Here is a 20,458-nt window from a genome sequence, read left to right on the forward strand (position 1 = left end):
TCTTTTGAAAGGGACCAGGTGTGAAAACACCTTTAACATCCTGCACAAGCTTGAATAAAAATCCTAAGCAATAAATACCCTTTATGTTAGTTAATATTAGACAAAAACTAAGTTATGGTGTGGCAGTTCATGGTTTTCAAGCTGGAACCAAATGGCTCAGTGTGAAGCTGCAAACTTTGGCGGAACCTTTTAAAATACAGGATGTAAAAAGAACCGATGAGTTCAGGATGTTTTTTGTAGTTAGGCACGATGTTTGCTAGAGTAGCGTTTGTGAAAAGAGCGGTGAATAAAGCACTATTTTATACAATGTAAAAAAATACCTACCTTAACTTATTTGTAACATTTTGAATGTGAATTTTTTCTAGCATGTTGGGAGGGCATGGGGGGCGGCGGGCTGGGATCTGGCAGCTTGTGATTTCTTACTTGTAGAGTTTAGAAACTTTTCAAATGTTCTGACTTACATAGAAAGATAACAGCAGCACAATTGTTTGTTAGCTTTGATTATCTCTTTACTGTTGTGTGTGGTAGTTTCCAGTCATTGATGCATCCGGAAGATTCTTCAGAAATATGTGTTATTAATTAAGTCTCGATTTTTTAGCAAAGATTTGATACACAAAATTTTGTAAGGTGATCTGATCATTTGTATGTACATGTCCAATGTGTAAATAAGCAGACTTTCAATACTGATTTAAAGAAAATGAAACTTTTCAGGGATGGAAAATATAACTGTCCAAATGCTTTAAATCATGTGCCTTCTATCAGTGGAAAAATAAACAATGCTTTAATTTATTTAGTAATATGTCAAATGTTATACCAAAACCTGAACTAGATAGCTGCTGGAATCAGATCAACTATCCAACACTGCAATTTTATAAGCTTATAAGTAGCGTTGAAGTGCGTTCTCACTGCATGCAGAGGACGTTTTAGCTGTGCTGTAGCATACAGAGACAATAGGAAGACAACAGTCCAACACAGTCTTACATCCAGCTCGTCACATGCTGTGTAGTCACATGGGTGTTTTCACTGCCCCCCCCTTTGGCAGATGAACGATTGTTCCTTCCACATTATTAATAAATATGCATGTTAGCAAAAGGAAATACCAATTCAACATTAAAACATAAGTTCAATAGATATGAATTCTGGCCATTGTCTTACCTGCTTACCGGTTGACAAGAAATATTTCACTCCCTTAGCGTCATTTGTTATCTTGGCAGTGCATAGTGTATTTTTGCTCAGCTTTCGACATACATCATCCTGCCTTGTGAGGTTGTTTAAAAGCCTCTACAATGTTTACATTTAGTGATATTCACTTCCTGTTTGGAATGCTATTAGTTATGGTTTGTTGTACACAAAATATAATATAGGCAACAAACTGTATGATTTGGTTAGATGTTTACTGGCATTACAAGTATGTTTCCTATCTATAATATGGTTTGTCCTTCCTCACAGGCCTCTGATTGGACAGAACCACTCTTGGTTCTGATGCTAACCTGACCATGCACCAGTATGTGACGAGTTGGATTTATATGTAGCTACTGCTAACATAGCTATAGTTTTTAATTCACTGACTGCTAATGATAAATAATTAAAGAGATACTTTACTTTTGATTACAGCACTTGCACCTGTTCTTTTTGATAACAAGATACTTTTTGATAAGCTAGCCTCTTTGTTAGGCTAGTCAACGAAACCTTGATGCTGGAATAATACTGGATAATACACATTATTATTCAATAATTTTACAGCAAAAAAAGATGTTTTCGATTATTGTGCATGCATTGTATTACACAAACTGACACGTCAGAGGACTACAAATAGAGTTAGCATGTTATTTCCCAGAATGCTACTGTTCAAAAATAAATCATTGGTTGGTTTATCTTTAGACTATGTAAAATCTTTGTATAGCCTATTGTGTTGTAATGTCTTCACTGTGATACACTAATCAGATTGATGACATATTAAAATGATCAGAATGCATTTTTCGTTTTATAAATGCATGAGTCATCCATTATGTCATTAATACACAAGCATGGCATTACAGAAAGGGTTAAAATAATGCGTAATTGCACAACTATGTAAGATCTCTGGCTATAAACTAAGCATTTAGGCCGTGATTGACCATGAGCTTTGTGTGTGTAGAATATTTATTGAAAACCTTTGTAATGTTTCATATATGTTTTAATAAAATTGGATAATTATGGAATTTGCACAAAAATGTAAATGTTATGTGTGATGTCACTGTTTTCCAAAAAATGTCAAACATGTCTAATGAAACCCATGAAAATGTAAAATCAATAGGCTGACTCACAGACAGAATTAATGTCAATATTTTCTGTAAGCATGACATAAAACTATACTCTTCAGACATTTTACCGGCATGCTTCTGTCCTCTTTACTGTTGAAGTCTTACTGATTTTTTTAAAGCAATAAAGATTGTTTTAAGCACCTGTCTTTATTCTTATCAAAAAATGTCTTTTGTACTTGTTGTCCAAATTATACAGGGATTATTAAACGTAGGTATTTAAATAACAAATATTATACTATCATTTAGAATGTCTTGCCCTGAGGGGATTACTATAGTGATATACTATACCCTCTTGGCAACTATAGCAGCAAATCTAGTGACTTTTACTGAGGTTCTTGGAGACTTTCTGGTGTTTTGGAGGATGACATGAAAGCATGTGATGCTGTTTGGTTCTATTTATGTGAAAGCACATTTTCGGCTCTGACTTACATAAAGAATAAATACAGATCGCGGCCTAATGTGGAAGATGATCTCTGACTGTCCGTCTCCAAAATTAAACCCAGAATGGACCTGCTTTGCTGCATGCACAGGGCTCATCCATCACATTAGGTCAGCTGTTTTGCACACATCAGTACAGGAATGAGCAGACACAGACGCATGTTTATGCTTAATCTGTCTGTGGATGCTCTGCTTGTGTCTGTTATTTATACGTAATGATTTAAGTTCATGCTTTTGTCCGGCTCCTGCATGTTGCGTTCACTTGTTCAGTTTTTAGGGCTTCTTTTCTTGATGTAGTCTCTCTACTCTTGTATTACTAAAATGCTATATTGTTAGGTTGAGTTCTTTGTGTTGTTGTTCTGCTTGTGTTCTATAGGCACAAATATAGATTTTAATATGAAGCCTAAAGCAGAACCTCTCACTGAAGTGGTAAAATGAAGCGAAAAACATTGAACTTACTGTTTTTTGTTTAAAGTTTTTACAATTATTTACAAGTAAAAAAACAAAATGAAACTGATTTAATTTAAACCTAATCACAATATATCATTTAGTGAATTTTACAATGGGAGAAAGTTAATAGTGCAAAATTAAGTTCATGTGCAGTTATGTTATCATGTGCGGCCCTCTGACATCATTCAGGTTTCAGATGTGGCCCTCCCCTGAGCTGCAGACTGGCATGCACCACTACAACAAGGAGGGATCAGAGCCATAGAAAGAAATAATTCAATTGACTAGTTCTGCATTATGTAACAAAGAAGAAAACAAGAAAGAACTTGTGCTCTTCACATAATATACCAAATTCAGATATATTGAGGTAATGTTTAAAATGTTTCCCTTAAGTTTTGGTGCAGCTTGAAAAAATTGCAGAAACGTGGCAGAAAATACTGAATCGGTCTCATTCGCCATTAGTGAAGGAAAATAGCAGGTAGCACAGTTCCGATGGTATTAAATTGATCAAAAGTTGAATACATAAAAGACAGTTAGACATGAAGAAAGCAGCATAAGACAAACTCACAAGAAAGGTTTATTATTGAATTATTATTGAAGATGCTGCTTTTAATTAAAGGAATGCTTTGTAGAACACAATAAAATAACAAGAAACATGTTGTTCAATTAAATCCTTTGATAAATCATAATTACAAAAAGTCTGAATTCAATTTGAGTAACAAGCCTAATCATGTTTCACTGTCACTGCTTGTGCTGTAAAGCAGAGGCACAGCCGTCACAGGTGTGCAGCTCCGTCAGGCCTCTGATGAGTCAACATCAGAACACTGGGCAGGTGGAAGGACACAACTCAAGGTAGAGCTGAGCTTAATGAAGCCTGTGTGTGTGTGTGCGGTCTGATAAATGTAATTTTGGGCAAAATAAATTATATATAATATATAATTTTATTTAGAAGTTGGGTTTTCTCCGTGAACTGTTGTGTTCCAGGACAATGCAGCTTTCTATAAACTAAATCTAGATTAACCTGCTTTTGGCTCATTAAACGACCTCATGCCGAACACTGCATGCTTCGGGCTCGCGCATCATCCGGAGGACTGCGCGCGTTCACGCGTGGAGGAAGACAGGAGAGCGACAGTAGGTAGGAGGAGAAAGATAGGGCAATGAAAATGATGGCGACCGATGCAGAGGAGATAAGAACCCAAACAAGCCCCTGTCCCGTCCCCGACAACAGTCTCAGCACTCTGTCCATCAAAATAACGCGGAAAAACCAGGATAGGCACTGGAAGCTGCGGTTTATTTATCTGCAGTGCTGTGAGTACCGACACGTACACCACCACCGACGTTTAGTGTTAAACATCATGAGATACCTGGCTACACACGTCCGGACAGCAAATGGTGGAAAAACAATGCAGTGCCTCGCTGTGTTGACGGGGTGGCAGCTGGGTTTCGGAGCAGAATGAACATTTCTGAGCTTCCATGTATGCGAACGTGTTGTGGGGGGAAGTGGGGGAGCGTGAACGTGGTGGGACGCCGGTATGAAAGCTCGCGAGAACACACGTGGAGACGGCTGAGCTTCAAATAAGATACATTTGAACATCTTTTGCACAATATTCATGAGCCTTTTAGTGTATTTGCAGAGCATGACTTATTAAACTGGTGATGCTTTCTTCATTTGAGGGTGGTTTGTCTCTAGCAACTTGCAGTCTCATAGATTGTGTCTGCTGAGAGAGCTTTTCATTAACCCAGTGCTGGATTACAAATAATTCTTGTGGGTTGTATTTTCTAAATAATCTTTGAGGTCTTGAATAGAGTGACCCTCTTCAAACCTCCCTCTATTGGCAGCAGAATGATTCAATATTTTGTTGGAAACGCAAACTGTGCAAAGGCAGCTCATTTCCTAGATGACCTCCACCTGCCGTGTGCCGTATTTGTTGATACAATAGGAGACAAATTGTTCCAGCAGACAAAGTGAATGATTGTTTTATTGTGTGCCAGGAAGCCAGCCGTGCACGCTCTTTGTACAGGCTTGAAGGAGAACAACCAAAATGTGCCGATAGTGTGTGGAGGGTCAGTGTATCTGTTGGTGTAAGCTCGCAGAAATCCCACCATGTAATCTGGCATCCATCTTTTAATGCATATGTGGAGCTGTACATCTTTTTGCGATTAAACCTCATCATTCATGCTATATTCATCTACAACTGCAGAAACGGCCAAAAGAAGAAGCAGCTACCCTATTCCTCTTTTGTCTGACTACTTTTTTTCTGGCAGATTGTACAGTTACAGTTTATTTCAGACATTCTAAAGGGTAAACTCCTTATCTTAACAACTGCTATTCAAGTAAAGGACTCCTCCATTTGCCCCAATGAAGCTGGTCAGTGACTAACATTGCCCCCCAGCTTTACTAGCTTGGTGTTTATCTAAGCATGTTTCACAGAAAACATTTTTTTAGTGGTAGTAAGAAGCAATAATGAATGACATAACGTTTCAGAGAACTGGTATAGTTCATGTTGGCTCACTTTCATTGAGACACTTAAATAGATCAGAACCATCTTCAATGTTATTAGTAACACCTGTGCTTTTCTACACTGACAAATCTCTTGTGGGAAAACCATATCCGAGATCATGTATTTGTTATGTGTAAATGTATTTGTTTGTGTTTGAAGTTATTTCACTCAACAGCTGTTTTTGTAAAATCCATCTGCAGTCAGCCTGTTTGAATAATTAATCTGGATGACCAGAGAAAAAATTACACATTTATTAGTAGATTAAGATTACATACGAGGTGCAGCAGTGTATTTAACCAGCAAAATCTCAGCCAGACATGAACTCTAGACTGTTCACTATCTTGAGTGAAGACCTTGTGTAAAGAAGCTGTTCAGCATCCTGCAGTAGAGGCTCCTACAAAGGTGCTTTTACTCCTGCCCTCAAAAGCTATGGAAAGAGTGGTGAGGGTCTTTCATGGTGGAGGTGGCTCTGCAGATGGCAGATGGAGCTGTGCTGCTACATATTAATCAGGCAGTGGCGTGTTGTAATACATTGACTTGGCAGCTACCAAAAGAAAGCTGCCAAGTCAATGGAAGTGAGGCTGCTTGTTAGAAAGGTTCTGGTGATTCCTCTATAAAAGGTTCTGAGGTGAAGAATAAAGAGGTACTGCTGGACTTTTTTGGAATCATTGGTAGAAGTCAGATGAATTTGATTTTGGTGACTGTCTCCACAGCACCATCCTCAATGATACTCAAGCAGCCAGTGGTTGTGATTGTGGTTTTGATTGCCAGAACTTTTTTAATCACATTTGTTTTGTCCGCAGTGAGGTTGAGGTTGTAGGATCTGCACTAGGCTTTTTGTGTATGCAGACTCATCGTTATCACTTACTTGTCAGCATATTTAATGGTATGGTTGGAGCTGAATCTTGCTGTGCAGTCTATTGTGAGCAGACAGAACAGCAGGGGGCTCAGGATGCAACCCATTCTCACTGTGATGAGCCCACCTCGATTGCTGCTGCTGGGTCAGGAAGTTGAGGAGTTGGAGGTGCCGATTCATCAAGGTGAAGTGAAGAAGTGGGTGGAAGTCATTAAGCAGACAGGGGTTTGGCCTCTTACATGGTGTTAGATTTGTTCAGGCAGTGTGAGAGCTGCTGTGGATATTGGATATCCGCTGTGTGATGTATATTTTTTACACCAGATGGCTGTCTTTGTTGAAAAGGTAAAGGATTAGTGACATCAAAAGTCATTGGAGGCCAGTGAACTTGGAGTGATGTGTATTAAGGTAAACTTTTTTCATGAGCCACTGTCAATTAAGTCCATTTTTACACCTTATCTTAATCATACTGGCAAGTGTTTCACTGGAACATAAATCAGGATGAAAGCTGCTTTTTTGTTCCGGGGCTCTTACACCTTCTTGGTGAAACTCCTTGTGGACAGGTGAAAATGTTCAATAGCCAGTGACACATGTTGAGGCTGCTAGAAGCAATCAGGAGACCAGGAGATCAGTCAGACTGCATCTATGGCAATGTGTGCAGCAGGTAAAAAGATGCTGAGATATGAAATTGTTTGTGAGAAAATGTCAGACTGTAGGACATCTAAAGAAAAGGGACCGCTGGACAAATAACTGAGGTATTGATAACAGAATGTAATTTTACATCTGTGCAGGTCATTTTGTCCACATCTCCCCCCTCGCTGTTAACACAAGTTATTGAGTTGTTATATTACATGCCTCAGCAGCTGCAAGCACCCTGACAATATGAAAAAGATTATGATGACATGTCTGATTACTGATGCCATATGTCCCTTAGCCATCTTTAGATGGGAGCTGAAAGCCCACAGAAGACGACTGATAGGGGAATCATGAAAAACGATGTGGCTGATTTGAAATGACAGTGCATTTCTAGTGATGATGGGAGGTCCTTAGAGTGCAAGTGATGGATTTGAATGCGACAGAAAAGTGAAGTGCCTCGTCAATACAGCCATCAGCTTGTGGTTGGCAGGACTGGATGATGGTGTTTATTGTTAGTTTGTACCTGCAGAAAGGGACTTTTTCGGAAATGTGTTTGAGCTTTTGCAGGAAAGTGAGACTGAGAAAGATGTTCTTCAGCTTTGTTTAAAAGGCTTGTTTTTCTTTTGCTTTTTTGGCATAAAAGGGAAAGCCTGTATTTAGAACATTAAATCTCACACTAATGCCCTTACAATAGGTCAATGGCGAAAAAACATCTATTATGATAAACTTGATTGATTTATTGATTGACATGGGCATAATCTTCTATGTTTATGTTAACGGCATAAATATTTTTAGGCCGATTACATAAATAAGAGGGTAACAACAGGCACCCAGATACCCAGCTCCAAAATGTGGATAGTGTTTCTTTGTACTGCATGTGCAAATAAAATATAAAACTGCCCACAGACAGGACACAGCCCCTGGGTAAATGTCTGCTGCAGCCCTTAACCACGTGTCTTTTCTGGGTTATATGATCGTTGGCTGAATCTTCTGTTTATTTGTGTGAAATCCCTGCTGGTTCAGTTGGCTGTTGGTTTGTAGAAGGTGGAGATGCAACACACACACACACAAGTACCGAGGAAATGACTGTCAGGCTGGGTTATAGTGTATATGGGCCTACTTTGGTGGCCCTTGCCACCATGGTCCCAACTAGCTGGACATGAGTTTTTGGACAGCAATTGCTTCTAGTCCACGGCTCCTCATTTAACATTTCTTTGACTGTCGTGAGTGTTTCCCACATAACTACTCCTGTGCTGATCTTCATCATACATCAGTGTCCCTTCAGCCCATCTGAAATAGATCAGCCCACACAGCCAGTAAACAAGCCACACCGGCTGACTGAATGATCGCATACTTGTTCTTAAGCTATAGAAGCAAAAGGATTTTAGCTGTTCTCTGTTGCTGTCATTTTAAAAACACAATAAATATTGATTGTGATACACTTGTAGTGTCAATCGATTCATCCAGTACAGGATGTAATTATTCTCTTTTGTTTTCCAGAGATGAAAGATACAGAATAAAATAATGGCCACATTGAAATATCAGTTGTCTGTCTATGTTATTTTTTTGAAGTGGAAACACCACTTCAGCACCCACATGTTTGGCAGAATACAAGACAATAATATACATAAGTATCATACATTTAGAAAAGACCCAGCAGATAACACTTATATGAGATAACAACTGCACCAAATTACAGGCTGCAGCACAGAACAGGATGCAGTTTGCATAACATTACCATTTTGTCTGAGTTAGTGGTAATGATGGGGTACAGAACTCGTTTATGGCAGGCACTGACAGCTGCCTTTATTTTGCTGTTTGATATCTGTTTATGTGTATTTCTGCAGCTGCAGGGAATGGGTGCGTAGGTGGCCTAGGCAGAAAGAGGTGGTCCGGGTCCTTTGCTCCTGTATGGTGTTGCTGGATTTGGATTGCAGCGCAACAGCAGCAGTGTAGGACACATTTGTTGCGTTAGAATGAATGAGCTCAGAGATGATATGTGCTGCGTTGAAAAAGTGTTTTGTTCTACAGCTGTAAGTAAATTGAAAAAGCAGATGGAACAGTGGAGGAGGACCAGTTACAGTGAGAGCTCACTGAGATTTCAGGGCCGCCTGTGAAGGTATTGCTGAATTTGTGCTGCTTGGTTTACACAGTAGACTTTGCAGTCAGTGAGAGAATCTACTTTTCAATACTTGAAGTATATCCTTGGTTATTTTTTTCCCAACCTTTTGAGATTATGTGCTGACAGACATAATGTACCGTTATCTCTCTTTGGGTGTAATTTCATGCATTAATGACTGCTTTGTGTCTTCCAGACTTTTTGACCATTGCAACGATACTGGGAACTGGAATATTAGGTAAGTATTCAGACTATGTACTTTCACTTGAATCACAAAAATACCCTATGGTAGTTTTGGGAAGAACATGTACTAACTCATTCTCACACTCATTTCACATATTGAATACATGGTCAGCTTCATATGTGACTCAGCCAAGGCTGTGCCAGTCCTGTTTGTAATGCTCGTGAACAGGATTCTAAAGCATATCACCTTGGGTGATGGGACAAGGGACAAGGAGATGGACCATAAGTCTTTGCAGTCATGCGAAGGCTTTAGTGGGCTATAGTGAAGATGGGCTCAGATTGGTCATTGTGCCTACCCTGACTTATGGTCATGAAATCTGGTTAATGATCAAAAGAATGAATACAATTGGCAGAAATGAGATGGGGTTACTTTCTGTTATCGAGAAGTGTGAAAATCTGGGAGGCATTAAGAGTCACTGCTTCTCCACTTTGAGAGGATCTAGTTGGAGTGGTTTGGGCATCTGAGGCTGACCCAGGAGGTGGGAGTGGCTGGGGATCCCCAGGAGGATCTTTTTATTTAACAACTGTTTTTTTTTTGTTTTGGGTTCCTTTCACTCTCTTTTGTAAGGTTAGGCCGTAGAATCCACTTGCTCAGTTATGAGCTGAGAGGTGAAAGCTCCAGTTTGACTTCCTTTCAGGAGAAGTGCTTGACAGTTTGCTGCAACCTTCCCTGTGTGTGATACGCAACCAAACTTCCATCTAGAGGGGAAACCCAGACTGCATTGCAAATAGCAATGCCATGGCACAGCACATAATTCTTGCAGCTGGCATGAAGAGTGCCAGTGTTGCACACAAACCCTGCAATCCATCCTAACTGGACGGAGTACTTTTAGCTCTTAGTAGCATTAAAAGGGAATTAACAAGCTGTCAGAAGAGAATGGCCATAGCAGAGGAATGTGTACCAAACAATGATGCTGTATATGTATGATGCAGCAAACAAGGAGGAGAAAGTTGCATCTGCTTTAGGATAGTCCATTTACTTCAGATGAATGCTGTCCTACTGAAGCTGGCTGCAGTTCACCTAGAAGACTTTTGTGGTAGTTCTCTTTAAATAGGAATGAATAATAAAAACCTGCTTTCTGACAAAAAAAAGATCTCATTTTCATTCATATTTGGCTAATGCAGTATGACTCATATATCAAAAGAAGAATGTTCCTCTGTCTTAAGTAATTCTGCCTACGCAATGCTGGCTTTCTACTAGAGGCTGCTTATTGGTCAGCTGCTATATAGACTTATATCCGTCATGATATTTCCTTCTCAGTGGCAGTCATTAACACCCGCATCAGGTGGTGCCCGTCCTTCTCTATATGTGATGTCTTTTATAGTTATGGAACAGTGTTTTTTTTAAACCCTTATATTTAACAAAACAACCAGAATTATTTTTAACCTTACGATCGTGAGCCAACCTGAAGAAATATATATATATATATATATATATACATGAGGAACAAAACACTGAGACATTAAAAGGCTTCCAACTCAATCTAATGTGAACCTGAGTTTTCACCGCTCTGTCCTTGAGAACATTTTAAATTCATTTCCTTCTTCGTGAAATATTTAAAAAGCAGAATATTTCAAATATTCTTTTTGGAAAGAGAGACTAACTGCCATCCCCAAACTTTGGGCAGCTATAATTGTTCTTTCTGCTTTCCTTATTATCACCTTACTTGGAGCATTAATTAAAGCTCTGTCCATCTCTCCACTGTCACTGGCAGAACAAATTTAACGGTGGTTTATGAAGTGTAGTTAACACCAGAGAGATTTTTGTAGAGGTTGACATTACATGGGACATTACATTTAACTACTTTGTTTTTAAGCAGGGTCTTGGTGTAGTTACACAAAGGTGGGAGCCCTTCCAAGATACTTGTTCAGTCACTTAAATCCCATATTGAAATCAGCACTATCCATTAAATTTTATTGGAAGAGCAGTCTGTGAATGACAGTGATAGACAGGCAGGTCAATGCGCTGACAGGAAGTCAGACATCATCTCGCACATGTCTTCAGACTGCATAAGTGAGAATCAAATTTAGAAACAGTTCTGTATGATTTCATTTTCTAGGTCTTCCGGTGACGATAGCTCACGCTGGACTGGTGCCTTTCTTGGTCTCTTTTCTCGTTGGCTTCTTTGTCCAGGTAAGTAATACACCATCTTAATGGAATCTGTAGAAATTCCAATAAGACATCTTGAGAATAAAAGTGATCTAACCTCTGTTGTGCAGGCCCTCCTTATATACCTGTTTGTGGAACTTCTTCAGAAATGTCAGGTGGTGCAACTGGAATCTCTAAAGGTCAGTATCGTCATCTTGTGTATAACTTGCCCATATTGTAACTAAATGTTCATGTAAGATTATAACTGATTGATAGGAGACCTCGGGTGTGTATCTCTAAAGGGGCACTGCCGCTGCTTGTTTTTTTTATTTATTGAACTTTTTGTGCCACAACTACTTCTACTGTTCAGACGACCTGTACAGAAATTCTCTAGTCACATTAAGGATCAGCAATTACATGGGACCATTTAAGGAAGCATTACAGGATTGAGAGCAACCTAATCAAAGACTGCAAAGCAGTTTTGAACTAGCACAAGTAAAAATAATTTCAAACTACATTTACATAAATGTACATAAACAAATTACAGTATCCTTGTTATTTTCTTTGAATATATCCTGGTTGTCCTGGTTTCGCTAATCTGGGTAAGACCTCATCCTGGTGTGAGAAACCTGGGTATGCTACCTCAAGGACTTGGATGTTACTGGTGCATGTGATACTACTGTAGTGATCATGTATACAGGCAGAACTTTCAGAAGTTTGGAGTGGGCGTGGGCATTGCTGCTTGGACATGATGGCACCTATGGGGTGAACGCTAATTGGTTGAAAAGTTAACAAGGCCTAGTACAGGAACAAAAGCTGGAAACTAAACAAAGTAAATACAAAAAGAGGCAAGAGCAAAGCAAGCAAAAAAAACAGGAACAAGAGAAAAGCAGAGATGGGGAGAGAGTTATACTACACACTCTGTGTTGTGATAAGGGAGAGCCACTTTGGTGCTAAAAAAACTACAACAGCACAAGTCATGATAGCAAGTGAGGCTATGGCGATAACAACAGGAGGAAATGTTCTAACTTCTGTCTTTTCATGGCGAACTCAGACAGGTGTCGCAGAGTGTATAGTGATGGATCAAGTGGGCATGGAGGATCCAGCAGCCGCAGAGGAAGATGATGAGGATGAGAGTGAAAGTGCAGAAGCAGGTTAGAAACGTTTTTTTCTCCAGAATGAAATCCTTCCTGTCAGTGTGTGTGTGTGTGTGTGTGTGTGTGTAAGAGGGAACGACACACACTGCACACATCATCTTTCTGGCCCAGCATGAGAGAAAATGTTATTAGTCTACTCTTCTTGCCAGCATTGCCTATTTGGACTTCATCTAAACCCATTCAAAAAAGCTATTAACTGAGGTCTGCTGCATTTGCAGCCACATGAGAACAGGAGTTCTTTACGCATTTCAAATTCCTTTATTAGATTTAGAATGACCAACTTTTTCAAGACCAATGAACTTGGTTAAAACTTATGGCAGAATATCTGACCAATGGAGTATGTAGAAATAATGTTGCACTACAAAACTGACACTGGATGTACTGTATGTAACATTTTTCTAAATCTAGACTGGTAGTATATCATATTTTTTCTAGTGGTGTCTTAACTGTAAGACAATGAGGTTACAGTGTAAATGTCCACACAGTTGCAACCTATTCTATTACATTGGAACATATTGCGCCATAAACTGCAGCATCAGGAGAGGGCTGATTTGAATTGCATTGATCTGTGTACTAGATGTTATGAATGAGTGGTTGCCGAATGAGAAACTAATCAAATCAGTCTTTATGGGCAAGATATACACACAGATCTATGAACTGGACTCCTTTAGTAAGAAGCCTCTCTGTTTTCTTCCTTTTTTGATTCCCCCCTTGAATGAGATGTACAGGGGTCCTACAGGGTGTGAATCCTACTTAAACTTAATATTGGCATCTTTTGGGGGGGTGGGGGGGTGTACCAATAAACATACATACAAACATAAACATACAACAAAACAGAGAAATGATGCATGTGATGTAGTGTCAGCAAAAGACATCAAATATGTCTCAGTGGAGTTGGTGAGTCAGTGAACGACTGTTGTCAGTGTTGCTATAAAAACCTGAAAGTCACAGCTGTTTTTATCAACTCTGCAAATATTCTTGAACAAGGCAAGCAAGAAGTTATCTCATAAAGTCTGCCTTATTTCAGATAAAGGGTTGCAAATTGTGCAATAGTGTCTGCCAGTGGCCATCAGACTGTATAACTCGTCCCCATTCTGTAGGGAGAAGTGCTAATAGAACTGGTCATACTCTCCACTGGTCTATATTGTAGCACCTTTATCATCACCTTACATACAACACGCATTGTGTACAGTCATACTGCTCACTGTGCTTTTTATTATTATTATTTTATTTTATTGCTTGATTTTTGAAATTATATTTTATTGTGTCTCTAACCTTTTTTTCCGGGATTAATAAAGTTTAATATTATTTAATCTGGTAAGGAGAGGGATTTCAAGCCCATTTCAGGGACTGAATTAGTATGGCTGGTCAGGCTAACATAAAAGCTACCTTACAGATAACCTACTTTAAAGGTAGGGTAGGAGATTTCATTCTGATGCACTTTTTGTTAAATTAGTGTAACTTCTCTTTACAATCCGATAGCAACCAATTAGTTCGGCAGTTTTGCATTAAAACAAAGAATATGAATCATCTGTGGAAGCTATAAAATGCTAAAAACGTCAGCCAATCCTACGAGGCGTGGAGTATTGGCTGGTTGTCACTCTCTTCCTGCTCTGCGCGCACCAGAGAGGTACGTGCATGATGGCCGAAGTCACAGACCGCAGCTCATCTTCAGGTAATGCGCGTCCATGTGATTGGAGGCGTGGCTTCAGGATGAGCTCCGAGAGAAAGGGGTGTGTGTTTACTTTCAAAATCTGGCTGACTCTCACTGAGTTTTCAAAATCTCCTACCCTACCTTTAACACATCGTCACCTTTCACAGCCAGTCCACTGCACCTAAAGTTACCTGAACTGCACCAGGTTGTGTTCAGAGGGAGATAGTTTGGAAATGAATGATGCAAATTATTGTATGTGGGCACCTTCTGCCGACATTCTGTATGCTGGTAACGCCATCAAAACCAGCCGTTAGCATTGTAAAAACATATTTTTTCTCATTCTCACGAGTGGAAATAATAAAATAGTGCATGGCAACAAATATATTTGAATGAACCAACTAAATACACATTGATTTGAATTTTGTATTGCCTCATCAGTTTAAATAGTAAGCGGGATTGCACATTTGTTTGCTATTAATGAACATGATATGCATTAAATCAGATTTTGTTTTCCTTGTTTTTCTATCATAAATCTCTGGTCTTATTTGCTGCAGCTCAGTTGCTTTTTTTAATTCATTTTTTATTACTATGATTATTCATTCACCATAATAATCTTTTCCTCTTGGATACATAATATACAAAGTACACATCTATCCTCTCAGCTGCAAAGATCTAACTATGGCTGGCTTGACATTTTGTATAACGATAATCAAACAAACTTGACAGTCATCTGTCAGATATTACAAATACTAATGCTACATACTAACGTAGCAAAAAATAGAGACCCCTCAACTAAACCCACCCCACAGGGTGAACAGCGTGTGTGGAAAAGGTAAGAGACAGACAGTAAGCAGTGGGACAAAACACTAAGGAACATTTTCTGTGAGTGTGGAAGGAGAAAAACTATAACTAATATATTTATATTATGTCTTTAAGGCTTAATCTCTCCTGCGGTTGTGTCTGTTTCTGACATCCCCAGTACAAGCATTATATTCAGGCATATTAACACTTTCACGCCCTGAGGCGCTACACTGAAAACCTTTCAGCCATTATGATTCAATTAGTGATGAGGCACATCTTGCATGCTTAATCATTATATGTTAATGCAACTTAACTTTATCATTGTTTTATAAATAGAAATACAGTGTGATCTTTGACCTGTGTGACCTTGTTAACAAAGCTAACAGCTGATCACAGTCCCCCCACATGCTGCTTGAAATAAAAACTCCTGTGTCACTTGTGTTATGCGACAATCCCATTCATCAACATTAAAAAGTGCTGCATTACTGTAGGATTTTCATAAACATAACATATCTTTGGAGGCTATGTGTCTGAAATTACCTGCTTGCTTATTCTATTGACTTCACTTTGATCCCATTCTTGTGACAGGATAATTGGCAAGTTTTGAGCCGTTACTTTAACTTGTTTCCTCAAGCCTTCAGTGAAATGAATCAGTTTTTTTGCTGAAGCCTTTACAAAATGCTTAACTCCAATTTAAAAGCAGATTTATAATTACATGGACCAGGAACTCTACTAGGCTCGCACTTTAAAACAGTTTGGGCTGTTTTATAATGTCAAAAACCATTTGAGCTTCTGTCAGGCACCTGAAGCTCAACTAAAGAATTAGTCCTAGAACATGTCAGTGCAGTTAAGATACACCGACATGTTCTAGGACTAATTCCTGCAGCATTATATGGGAAAATAGTAATTAATTGGCTTTGTGGCGCAGGATAAACTGTTAATGAAACATGAATGTGAACATGCTTATTTTAATGTGAAGTGTGAAATGAGTCTATTAAACTTGCTACAGCAGCAAAAACTCAGAACGGGGACAGCTGGAGCTACATCACCATATCCTTGTTAGTGTGTGTTGTGTTGAACAAAGCTTTCTGCAGCATGCAGGCCCTTTGTATAGAGTTCTGCAGCAGCTACGGATGAGGGACAGATGGGCCATTGAGTGGAAGCAGGGGATTCAAATACTGTGTTTGTGAGACCACAAGTGGTATTAATGGATATTGGAAACGTCCATCTTTGAACCAAGGAATCTCTGTAAGTGGATCTGTCTGTCTCTTTATGTGCAGAGAAACATTCCACAGCTTTAGTTTGTACTTGCCATGTGTATTGAAGGGTAGCCAAATATGTGCAGTGCTGTGGTTGAAGTTGTTTGGATCAATGGTAGTTTTCTGTTTTCCATACACTCAAGTGCTCTCTCAAGTGCTATATATATATATATATATATATATATATATATATATATATATATATATATATATATATATATATATATATATGTGTGTGTGTGTGTGAGAGAGAGAGATCCTCAGGATTGTCTGTCACAGCACACATCACAATGAGTTGATGAGCAGAAGTTACATGTTCACAAAGATAGAAATCAAGATTTTAGTCTGTTTTAATCTGTAACATAGCCCCCTGACAGAGGCAGACATCTGTAGATGGACAGCTCATAATAAAATGTATGGTATACATTTTCCCATTTTCATAAATCCAGTGCTGTGCAAAAACTAATAATGCAATCAAGTCAATTTTTTTACTGATGTTTGACATGACCAAGACTGTAATAAAGGTTCAAAAGAATCCAGTCCACATTCACCTTTTCTATTAAAAATGAGCCATTTTGTGTGTTTTTTTTTCAATCTTCAGCACCACCCCTTATAAAATTGGTGATTAAAGGGTTAAAATCCTGGGGGAAAATGATTTTTTCACTACTGTTGATTAGAACTGAAGTTAATGAAAAGGTCTATGCAAAAAAAATTCAAAAATATATTTATCTAATATATTTTTAAAACCGTTAAAGTTAGGGGACGTTTTTGTCCCCGAACAACACATTAGGGAGAAAAAAAGAAAATCCAGTGCTGTGCAAAAACTAATAATGCAATCAAGTCAATTTTTTTACTGATGTTTGACATGACCAAGACTGTAATAAAGGTTCAAAAGAATCCAGTCCACATTCACCTTTTCTATTAAAAATGAGCCATTTTGTGTGTTTTTTTTTTCAATTTTCAGCACCACCCCTTATAAAATTGGTGATTAAAGGGTTAAAATCCTGGGGGAAAATGATTTTTTCACTACTGTTGATTAGAACTGAAGTTAATGAAAAGGTCTATGCAAAAAAAATTCAAAAATATATTTATCTAATATATTTTTAAAACCGTTAAAGTTAGGGGACGTTTTTGTCCCCGAACAACACATTAGGGTAGTGTTTGCGAACAATGCATGAGGGTTAAGATACGTATGGTGTATAAATGGTGTATGAATGATAAGATGAAGAAGAAGAAGAAGAGGAGTTTATTGTCTTGTGCAAGAGAGAGATCATTCATACAGAGTCAGGATGTCCAAGGAATATAGCAATACAAAGTAACTCTCACATCACGCAGTGGAGTGGTACGACTTCTCTGTACACAATACGCTGGATCGAATGATTATAATGAATATTTTTTTTCATATAGGATGTTTTTTTCTCACTCTGTAGCAACTTGTATAGGACCCAAACGCAGACTTACAAAAAAACTATAAATGTCTAACTTAAAGTGAGCTTTTAATAAGCTGTCAAAAAGTCAAATAACAGAAAAATATAAAGACTAACCAGAAGCAGTCCAAAAGCAACAGAAACTAACCAAACCAGGGTACAGGTAATATAGATTTATATGTATTACCTGTTCCCTGGTTTATAAAAAGACGTGGTTCAGGGCGTGTGTTTTGTTCGGTTCAGGATATGCACATCAAGTAATGCATTTTCTGTATCACAGCAGGAATGTTGCCAACTTGGCGACTCTCGCTAAATCTGGCGACTTTCCGAATCTTTTTTTTTTTTTTTTTGTCTAAAGCAACTAGCCACAAATCTAGTGACTTTCTCTGGTGACTTTTTGTTCTGCAGTTACCACCCTTAATGAGCAGCAGGTGTGACCGTGAGCTGCTCCCCAACCTTAAAGCACTCACAGGTGGTCAGTCTGTCAGTGCAGAGAGGAAAATTAAACAAAAAAAAAGTGCTGAGTTAGATTAGTCAAGTAGCGGAGTTCAGTCTGTCCAACTGTCATGAGCAACAGTGAGCAAAACAACATATGCTCTCTCTCCATTGGTGGGAGTGTGCTCACCTCTATGTGTGCACATTTGTCTGTGTCTGTGTATGTGCACGTGCACTGGCCCGCTGTGTGCAGACAGCAGCAGTGAATTGTAAACCCGCAACCATGCAGGCAGAAATTTCTGTTATGATCTGGCGCTATATAGAAAATAAAATGAAATAAAATTGATTTGACCTTCTAATATAATGGTTGGGAAAATAACAACTGATAAATAAGCTTAATATATATTTTAATTAATCTGGGTACTCAGATGGTGACCATACTGTGTTTGTGTGTATGTGTCATTGCCCAACTATTAAATAATGGACCTGGGCATACCTATTAATTTAACATGTTAGTTTGCCATGAATTTATCATGCACGTTTAATAATGCACACTCTGTCAGGACCACTTTCATCAAAGTTTTTACAGCACAAATAATCATGATTGGTTGTTCCTGTTTGGAACACTGTGGGCTACAGCAGCTGCAGCATTATTCAGGTTTAGATAAGTCACAAGTTTAACGGATTAAATATTTGTCAAAAGAACAATGCATAATGTAATTAATAGAATAGATGAATAGAAGCAGAATAAAATATGAATGACATGTCGGAGCTGAGGTTGTTAAACAGGGACTGTGTGTAACTGTGGCTGCTGCCTGATCCCTCTGCGTTTTACTTTTTTGTCTTTTGATTGCAGCCATAGGAAAACACAGAAGGATAGTTTTGAAAAAAAATGTAAAGGGGTCTCATCCAAGTTTTTATTGTATACTATATATTTTACTTTCATATGAAATTAATATAAAGTTGTGATAAATATTGACTTTCTTGAATAACTGAAGGACAATACTGAATTTTATTGAACTTATGGCTCTGTGTCTCTCAGATACAGGTTTACTACAGCCGGATGTGGCAGCTCTTTACAGTCAAGCCGAGGGCCTGGAGCCCAACCTTCATCTGCTCGGCCGCCTCTTCCTCTCCCGTCCCATGAGCCACGCTTTCAACTGCATTCTCCTCTTCCAGTTGTAAGTTACCATAGCGATGATCTCTGCAGGAACTTATTGTTGCATCATGTACCAGTCATACATTAAATAACACTGGGTGTGGGAGCAAATATGTGAGTGGGTTGTTTCCCATCATCAAAAGTGAGGAAAACGGCTCACATCGTGTTTGGTAGATTTCAGATATTTGTTGTCTGTTGGGAGCTGGTACGGTGTCATAGGACGGGACAAAAATAAACAGTAACACATTTTTCTGTCAAAGATTACTGCCATTTCTAAATCTTTGAGTGTAAAGGTCAGAAACCAGCAGAGCCTTTTACTAGTGTTTGTGGAGAAGCCTGGAGACGTTAGTTCACAGATGCTATTCTTCCACTGAGAAAGTGACCATCCAGCCTGAGAGAGCTTAAAGTACCTGCCAGGAAGAAAGGGATAAACTGCAGGAAACCTGTGGTGCAGAGCTTTTGGGAGAATTACCCATGATGTCTGGAGGCTGTAATTGCTACCTAAGGAGCTTCTACACAGTAGTGCCAAAAACGTACAGTGTAGTGACAATGGCCGGCTTTCTGAGTCTTACATAAAAAGAAGAAAAAGTACCACTTTTCAGTCTGGATGACAGTTAAGTTGCGTTTTTCATTCACATTTTTTTACAATGACTGGTTGAATAGATTATTCATCCAATCACCTACCAGGGTTTTTTTAAAAACCTTTTCAAGCCTCCTGCCACAGGTTCTATATAGATCTAACCCAACATGCTGCTGCAGTGTGATCATTAAACAATAAGTGCAAAGGCATTTTTGTGTGTTTGTGTAAAATAATTAGATAGTAAAGGCTTAAATACATGAGGGCAACACAGCAATGGAGTGAAACCTGCCAAGTCATTTCATTTTCAGTGTTCTGGACCAGCACAACTGCTTAACTCAGCCAGGGCTGTAGGCTTGT

At 38.7% G+C, this 20,458-nt stretch overlaps 1 long non-coding RNA gene across 1 annotated transcript; it reads left to right on the top strand.

The window, feature by feature from the left end:
• Positions 1 to 11,650: 11,650 nt before the first annotated feature.
• On the top strand, positions 11,651 to 12,768 carry LOC114434050 (uncharacterized). Its single transcript, XR_003670460.1, has 3 exons — positions 11,651 to 11,674; positions 11,761 to 11,829; positions 12,684 to 12,768. It is a non-coding gene; the product is annotated as an uncharacterized LOC114434050 (long non-coding RNA).
• Positions 12,769 to 20,458: the final 7,690 nt, after the last annotated feature.

Source organism: Parambassis ranga, chromosome 4 (genome assembly GCF_900634625.1).
Source record: "Parambassis ranga chromosome 4, fParRan2.1, whole genome shotgun sequence".
NCBI lineage: Eukaryota > Metazoa > Chordata > Actinopteri > Ambassidae > Parambassis > Parambassis ranga.